Source organism: Seriola aureovittata, chromosome 7, assembly GCF_021018895.1.
Source record: "Seriola aureovittata isolate HTS-2021-v1 ecotype China chromosome 7, ASM2101889v1, whole genome shotgun sequence".
NCBI classification, from domain to species: domain Eukaryota; kingdom Metazoa; phylum Chordata; class Actinopteri; order Carangiformes; family Carangidae; genus Seriola; species Seriola aureovittata.
In genome coordinates this window covers 3,605,260-3,611,820 of record NC_079370.1, presented here as the reverse complement: position 1 = coordinate 3,611,820, position 6,561 = coordinate 3,605,260, and the positions used below count along the sequence as shown (strand labels likewise).

General features: G+C 40.8%; 1 long non-coding RNA gene across 1 annotated transcript; it reads left to right on the top strand.

The window, feature by feature from the left end:
• Positions 1–1,876: 1,876 nt before the first annotated feature.
• Positions 1,877–5,796, top strand: LOC130172443 (uncharacterized). The gene is made up of 2 exons (XR_008828264.1): positions 1,877–2,742; positions 3,761–5,796. It is a non-coding gene; the product is annotated as an uncharacterized LOC130172443 (long non-coding RNA).
• The last annotated feature ends 765 nt before the right edge of the window (positions 5,797–6,561 follow it).

Genomic DNA, 6,561 nt, shown 5'->3' with positions numbered 1-6,561 from the left:
CCTGCTGAGCTCCTCAGCTGCACCCAGAGTCCTGAGCAATATCAGCGCAGCTAATCCTGCGTATAATTAAAACCAAACAGGTTAGAGAGACTACACTGAAAATACCAGTACACCTGTGGTTTCCAATTAAGGCTAATTACATGAACAAGGTTATAAAGGAACCTGTGAACAGAAAACAGATTGTTAGACTTTATAAAGATACAGGAGCATCAGCAGGCCACTGAATATAACCCCTCACCAAACATCCAACAGGACCTGGGTCATTAATCCTCTGCAAATCCAAAAACCACAAGTAGACCCCCCCATGACCTCTCCAGTATTCTTGCATAATTGTAAATTGTAATAATAATAATGAATATAAATATATATTTTTCAGATCCTGCAAAAAGTGAGTGCAGAGCAAAAACAAATCCTCTTTAGATGTGCACAATTAAAATGAAAACCTTGTAATTAAGAAGTGAATCAGATAGCATTAGCACTGCACTGTATTTGAGTCATCTGGTTTGTTGAATTAGTTTCGACTTCAGCACCACAGAGAGTGAAGGGGTGGAGCGCCTGGTTGTTTAGTGGCCCATATCAGCTGGTGTTTTTTTCAGTGGAGAGGAAAGTACCTAAATGTTGCCGTCATTTACAAAAACCTATACGAAGAGAAAACTGCAACCAAGACAAAATCGCTGACCTATTCTGACTTTGGTTCGCTGATAAATTTGACTGAATGCAACTGAGAACGCTGCAGCTGTGGCCTGACAGACTGAACGGCTGTGTAAGGGCTTGTGATTATCAGAGGTGTGTCTCTTCCTGTAAATTGAGTTATAAATTGATTAAAAGTGAAAGAAAGGAAGGGAGGGATAAAAGGGAGTGATGTTAATAACGATGAAAGGCTATAAAAAGAATTTTTGTATGTGGTTTTGTCTCTAAGGGTTTGTTGCCGTGTTGTCAAAACATCCCCTAATCAAACAGTTGCGTGACGTCCACTTCCTTCGGTTTTCTTGTATTAAAATCTGGGTGTTGCAGTTTGAAAATATTAAACTCACCACACCTTATTAGAAGATTTCCCTGAGTCGTAGGGCATCACTGTATCTCCACAGTCCAAAACCCCCCACCCAACGCAGTCCCCGCCTCGGGTCATCGCTGAAAAATGTTGAATTTGAGAAAGTCACTCGGTTCACACGTGGATCAGTTTCTCCCCAAAAATTAGCCCGAAGAGTTAGAGATGCCTCGGACGCGTGCTTCTGAAAAACAAGCCGATTTCTTGGGGAAGAGCTGTATCATAGCATCATACATGTGAGGCTTATGCAACATTGATGATCTCCTGCTTCAGCCTGGTTCATTTTTAAAATCATAAGAATATAGTTCGGTTACGTCACATAAACCTTTTGAAAACATACTGTTGTGTTAGTAACCTCTCTAAAACTCCCCAGTGTCAGATTTTAAGTCCTTGTAAGGACCTGCAGACACAACTCATAATTACACCAGTTCTGACTCACTGTGATTAATATAAGAGCTTGTAAGAAGCAGTTATTTTAAAACATCCCCCCACCACCACCTTTGTGTCACTGCAGCTGTCTCTGCAGCAGAGCCCGACAGCTGAGAGCGGATCAAGGCTCTGAAAAGCTGGATGACAACATGCACTCTGAATAAAAGGCTCACATCATCACTAACTGGGATTGCACAACAAGTTAAAGACCACTTGTGTGATTTATTGGCTGTCATCATCTCATGTGCCTTTAGCCTATATTTAGAAGAAGAAGAAGAAGAAGAAGAAGAAGGGGTTCTGCTGACAGCGGCTCCTTCAGCCCACACAGCGAATACATGTCTGCTGTCGGTCACCAGGTCGGCCCAGAGAATGACAAGGTCCTGCATAATGTGTGTTGCTCAAGGACACCTGGGCAGAATCTGTTGCATGTTAGAGACAGACAGAAGTGAGGTCTTCATCTCAAAGTCATAAATAGCGAAAACACGGCCGAACACATGCTGGAACCCGTGGACCTGCCATAGCTCGCCATCTTTCACGATCAGAGATCGTAGAGGAGGAGCCAGGAGCTGACCTTAACCACTCTGCTGTGTTTACAGTTGTTTGCGAAGGAGCTGCTCTCCTGCTCCTCCTGTGCTTGTAAAACAATAATCTTTTTGTTGGGAAGTCATGAGACCAGATCCCAGATGCCGTGTCACTCGTCTACACTGCATGGGAAAAACAAGTTGTTGTCATGGCGTGTCATTAACACGCCCCTCTGTTGAGACGGTCGTCTAATCAGGAAAGCATCATGTCCTCCAGACAACAGGGGGCACCGGATCAGAAAACAGACCATTACTGGAGGGAGAAAGAGAATTAGGCCCCCATTGCATGGATCTTAAGCTGGTGTGTGCACCTGCAAACCTCTGCTGCTTCATAAAAGTGCCTAGTGCAAACAGCTGGCAGGTGCCTCTCGAAATTTTAAACATTGTGTTCTGCACACACACCCAGCGTGTACACCTGCTTGGTGATGATCTTGTTGATCTGTGGCAGCTCTTTGTTTCCTGCCAAGAACACAATTAGGGACACGTGAAAGCAAGTGGAAATGATTCGTCCACAGTTCCAACTACAGGGTCAGAGAGAAAAGGCAACTCCTGCGAAGACAAGAGCGCGAGTATGCACGCATTAATTGTTGCAGACAGTGGGCACAAAGCCAGCGGGGGAGGTGGAGCCTGGGTTGGTGCAGGGACCATGTGGTCTTCTCTCATGGGGAACATGCACATGTGCAGGTAATCACTTACGAACTTATAGGTTAGTGAACTGGATCCAGGTTAATTCATGGGAGTGTTACTGTGATTAAATGCATTGTGTTCATTACATTCATGAGGAATGAGACAGCTACTCACCTGTACAGGTGTGTCAGCGGCACTGATTCAAGTAAAATCAAGTCTGTGCTTCAAGCTGTATGTGAACACATGAATGCAACTGTATTTTTTTAGGAAACGCAATGTCTGTTTGTCTCTTCTTGTTTTGATATGTTGTAGTTCAGCTTTTCTAAGGATCAGTCCTCATGCCAATCAGGTGATGCATACACACACACCTTTCTGCACACACACACACACACACACACACACACACACACATACACACCCTTCTCATTGCAGGCGTTGGAAGAACATGTTAAACATAACCACGCCAAGTGCAATTTGGCTGAAGTACACTCGTCTGAGAAAAAAGATTAAACAGTGATCCCTGTATTGTCATGTGTGCAGCAGCAGCAGCAGCAGCAGCAGCAGCACACCCACGCCACCAGCCGAGAAGCTGACGCTGCATTTCAGATACTGCAAGCAGAGTTAGTGGTCAAGGTTGGTGCTGCAGACCGGGATGTTTACAGGCCTGATCGGTGTGATAACTAAGAAGCACAGCTGTGGGAGTTTTTCAGTGTGTCTGCACCAAACTGCTGCCAACATTTTAAATAAAAACACTCCTAACATCTTATCAGCCATGTGATTGGTGAATCATTTATTTTTACTGTTTCAAAAACAAACTATATAAAGTATAGAGATGGAATGAGGCTTCAAATGCACGACTGGCTTTTTACAACTTCACTAAAGAGATAAAAATGATAAGGCACAGTCAATGGACAACTTTAGTTATCTTTCTTTGTTTAATCTAATTTTTATTTTTTAGCGTTTACGCATTGAAACCAAAGTTCTGCAGGTGTTCTGGGTGATAGATGATGATTGTTGGGTGATACAGGATTTGCAGAGAAATGATGTGATAACCTCTGTCTTCTGACTTTTGCAGCACCATGATGTGATGTGAGGATCAGCAATCTTCAACAACCTCCACCGGACTGAATGTTACCTGGAAGAAAGTCATAATCCCGCTCTACAGCACCATCATCTACTGTATCGTCCACCGTCTTCTGACTGAACACTGTGACTGTGTATGATCCATTTAAAAGAATGAAGCTGTTTATATTTGAAAACACACAGCACCATGCACCTGATTGCACAAGTACTTTATGTTTTTATGCTTTTCTGAAGGTTTTTTTGAGCAAACATTAACTCTGTTCTTCTTTAATGTTTCTTTTCTTTACGTTGAGTTAACCAAATACTGTGCACTTAGCGCCTCAGATGGATAACACATGATTAAAGGGTCACTTTCCTCACTTATCAAAGCGCTCAGTCCACAAAGGAATGCAATTCAGAAACTGAGCCTTACTTTTTATTCAATCACTCAGAGAACTGGGTGCTCAGAGCCTCATCTCTTCTGATTGGCTAACCGAGAGATGGGTTTTGGTCCTTAAAACCACAAATATGTTTTCTTATGGATCGGCATTTCAACATAAAACGCAAGAAAAGTATAAAATATGGGACCTTTAAAAACATTCAACAGCAGCTTGTCCTCCCAGAAACAATGTCGTGGTCACTGGATTAATCACAGATTCACATGACGTCAACCATCTTTCCACTGAAGAAATAGTCCCTTTAAAGTTTACAGTCATCAGTAACCTCACCATTGTACTTTACAGCATGTTGTTTTCGACTTCATTACTTTTGAACGCTTTGAAATCCCACTCACCTGTGTCGTGTTTTTGTGTCAGCAGAAGTTTCAGACACAGAAATCTCAAAACCTCAGCACATAAAACTGAAACTCTCTGCATGACTCGATACCACTAGAGATAAGTAAGCAAATATTTTTGTGGTTTAAATCAACCTGTAAATATTTCAATCAACAGTTCTTTAACTATGGCTGTTTTCTGGAACAGCGTTTGTGTGCACCGCTCAGCCGACACTACATATTCATAAACACATGATGTATTTGCACTTTTTCGTTCATGTAAAATTATCCTGTTAGTTTTGTACATTCAATTCAATTCACATGTTGTGAGGACAGTGATTTAGCCGTATGAGAGGTAATCATCAGATTCAGAAGGTGAAAATCGTGATTCCTCTTTGCGACAATATGACTGTGATGGATGGAAATGTTTTGTTTGTCTGCACTTTAGAAAGTATTTTATGGTTTTATTATTATTCCTCACCTCAAATGCAAATTAAAAGGTTTCATTCCTGAATATTTTTTTCTTTCCGAAACTCCGACCAGATGTTCACTGTTGAAAATGGTGAAAATGCATTTCATTTCATTTTTATGGGACAGAAATCTTTATTTTCTTTTAATCATCCTGTGATGCTGCAGATTTATTTACTGATCGGAAACCTCAGATATAAAGGCACATAATGTAAATTTTGTGTCCATAAAGATTTAGGTCCTTTCTGCTTGAATGTAAATTATTTTTTTCTCTACTGACAGTATGTAAATATGGACTTGTGAAACATGAATAACTTAGATTTAGCTGTTTATCTTAGTATTAAAGTACAGCTTAAATAATGTGGAAGTGAGAGCAGGTTCCTCTCACACTTTTGGTTCACGAACTGTGCCTTTAATTTCACCTCTGCGTAGGTGGACGTCTCATTCTGGAATGAAACTCCTCTGCTCTTTGTTCTCATGGATGTATCTATACAAATGTAAATAAGGTTTTATCCTGACTTTAACAACATCCACCGTGTTGTACACTTCTTACAATCGTTCCCCTCCTTTAAATCCCTCCCTACACCCTCAAGCTATGATTTTGGAATCAGACACGTTGCCCAAAAAGCTTTTTCTATTGCCTCGAATGCTTTCAATAGAACCAGAAGCTTGTGGGCGGGCGTGTTTTTTTTCTTTCTCTCTCTCTCTCTCTCTCTCTACAGTTGTTGAATGTCTCTAGGGAGTCTGATGGATTATGGAGGGGATTTCTGTTGGATTTCAGTGAAATAAAGACGACTGTTTTAACCGTTGCAGAGCGCTCCTGTTGCATCAACCAATCACAAAGCCTGCAGACATGACGTTCCCTTAAGTGCTGTTTACACGCATTTTTTTTTTTTAACAGAGGCCATCTCAACTATAAGCTGTGTATAATAAGGGCATTGCGTCATTCAAGTGGAACCAGAATGTCTATGAGGGTGTAAGCCTTTTAAAACAGCGTTGGCCTACTTTGTTATCAAAATGAACAGCGTTACACGATCCATGAAGCTCTATTGTCCGTGAGGAGGTCCTTTATAGGAGGCAGATGGTGCCACCAGCAAATTAAGACATGGCAACATGAACTTTTAGTTACTTACTGCTGCTGTATAAAGGGTAGAGTGATAAAATAACATTTTAAGCGTGGTAAGAAAAAAGTAAGGCAGCAGAGGAGGTAAAAAAAAAAAAAAAAAAACAAGACAACAAACAAACAAAAAGCGTCTTTGGGCAGCTGTACTTTAACCACAGTGGTACTTTGTGCTAAATGCTAACTGGCTGATCTTAGATCAATTCCATATATGAAATATGTGTACATATTATAATATAAATTAAAAACATATATATATGTAAGAATTATGCATAAAACCTAGAAATTGGAACATTTACATATATTTACAAATATGTCTTGCTCATACAAACATATATGTTAACGTATCCATGCTTATGTTGTCGACTTACTGTATGTTATGTAAATGATGTTGATATTATTTACAGCAGGGTCCAAGAGTCTGAGACCACTTTCCCACAATGTAGAGATAGAC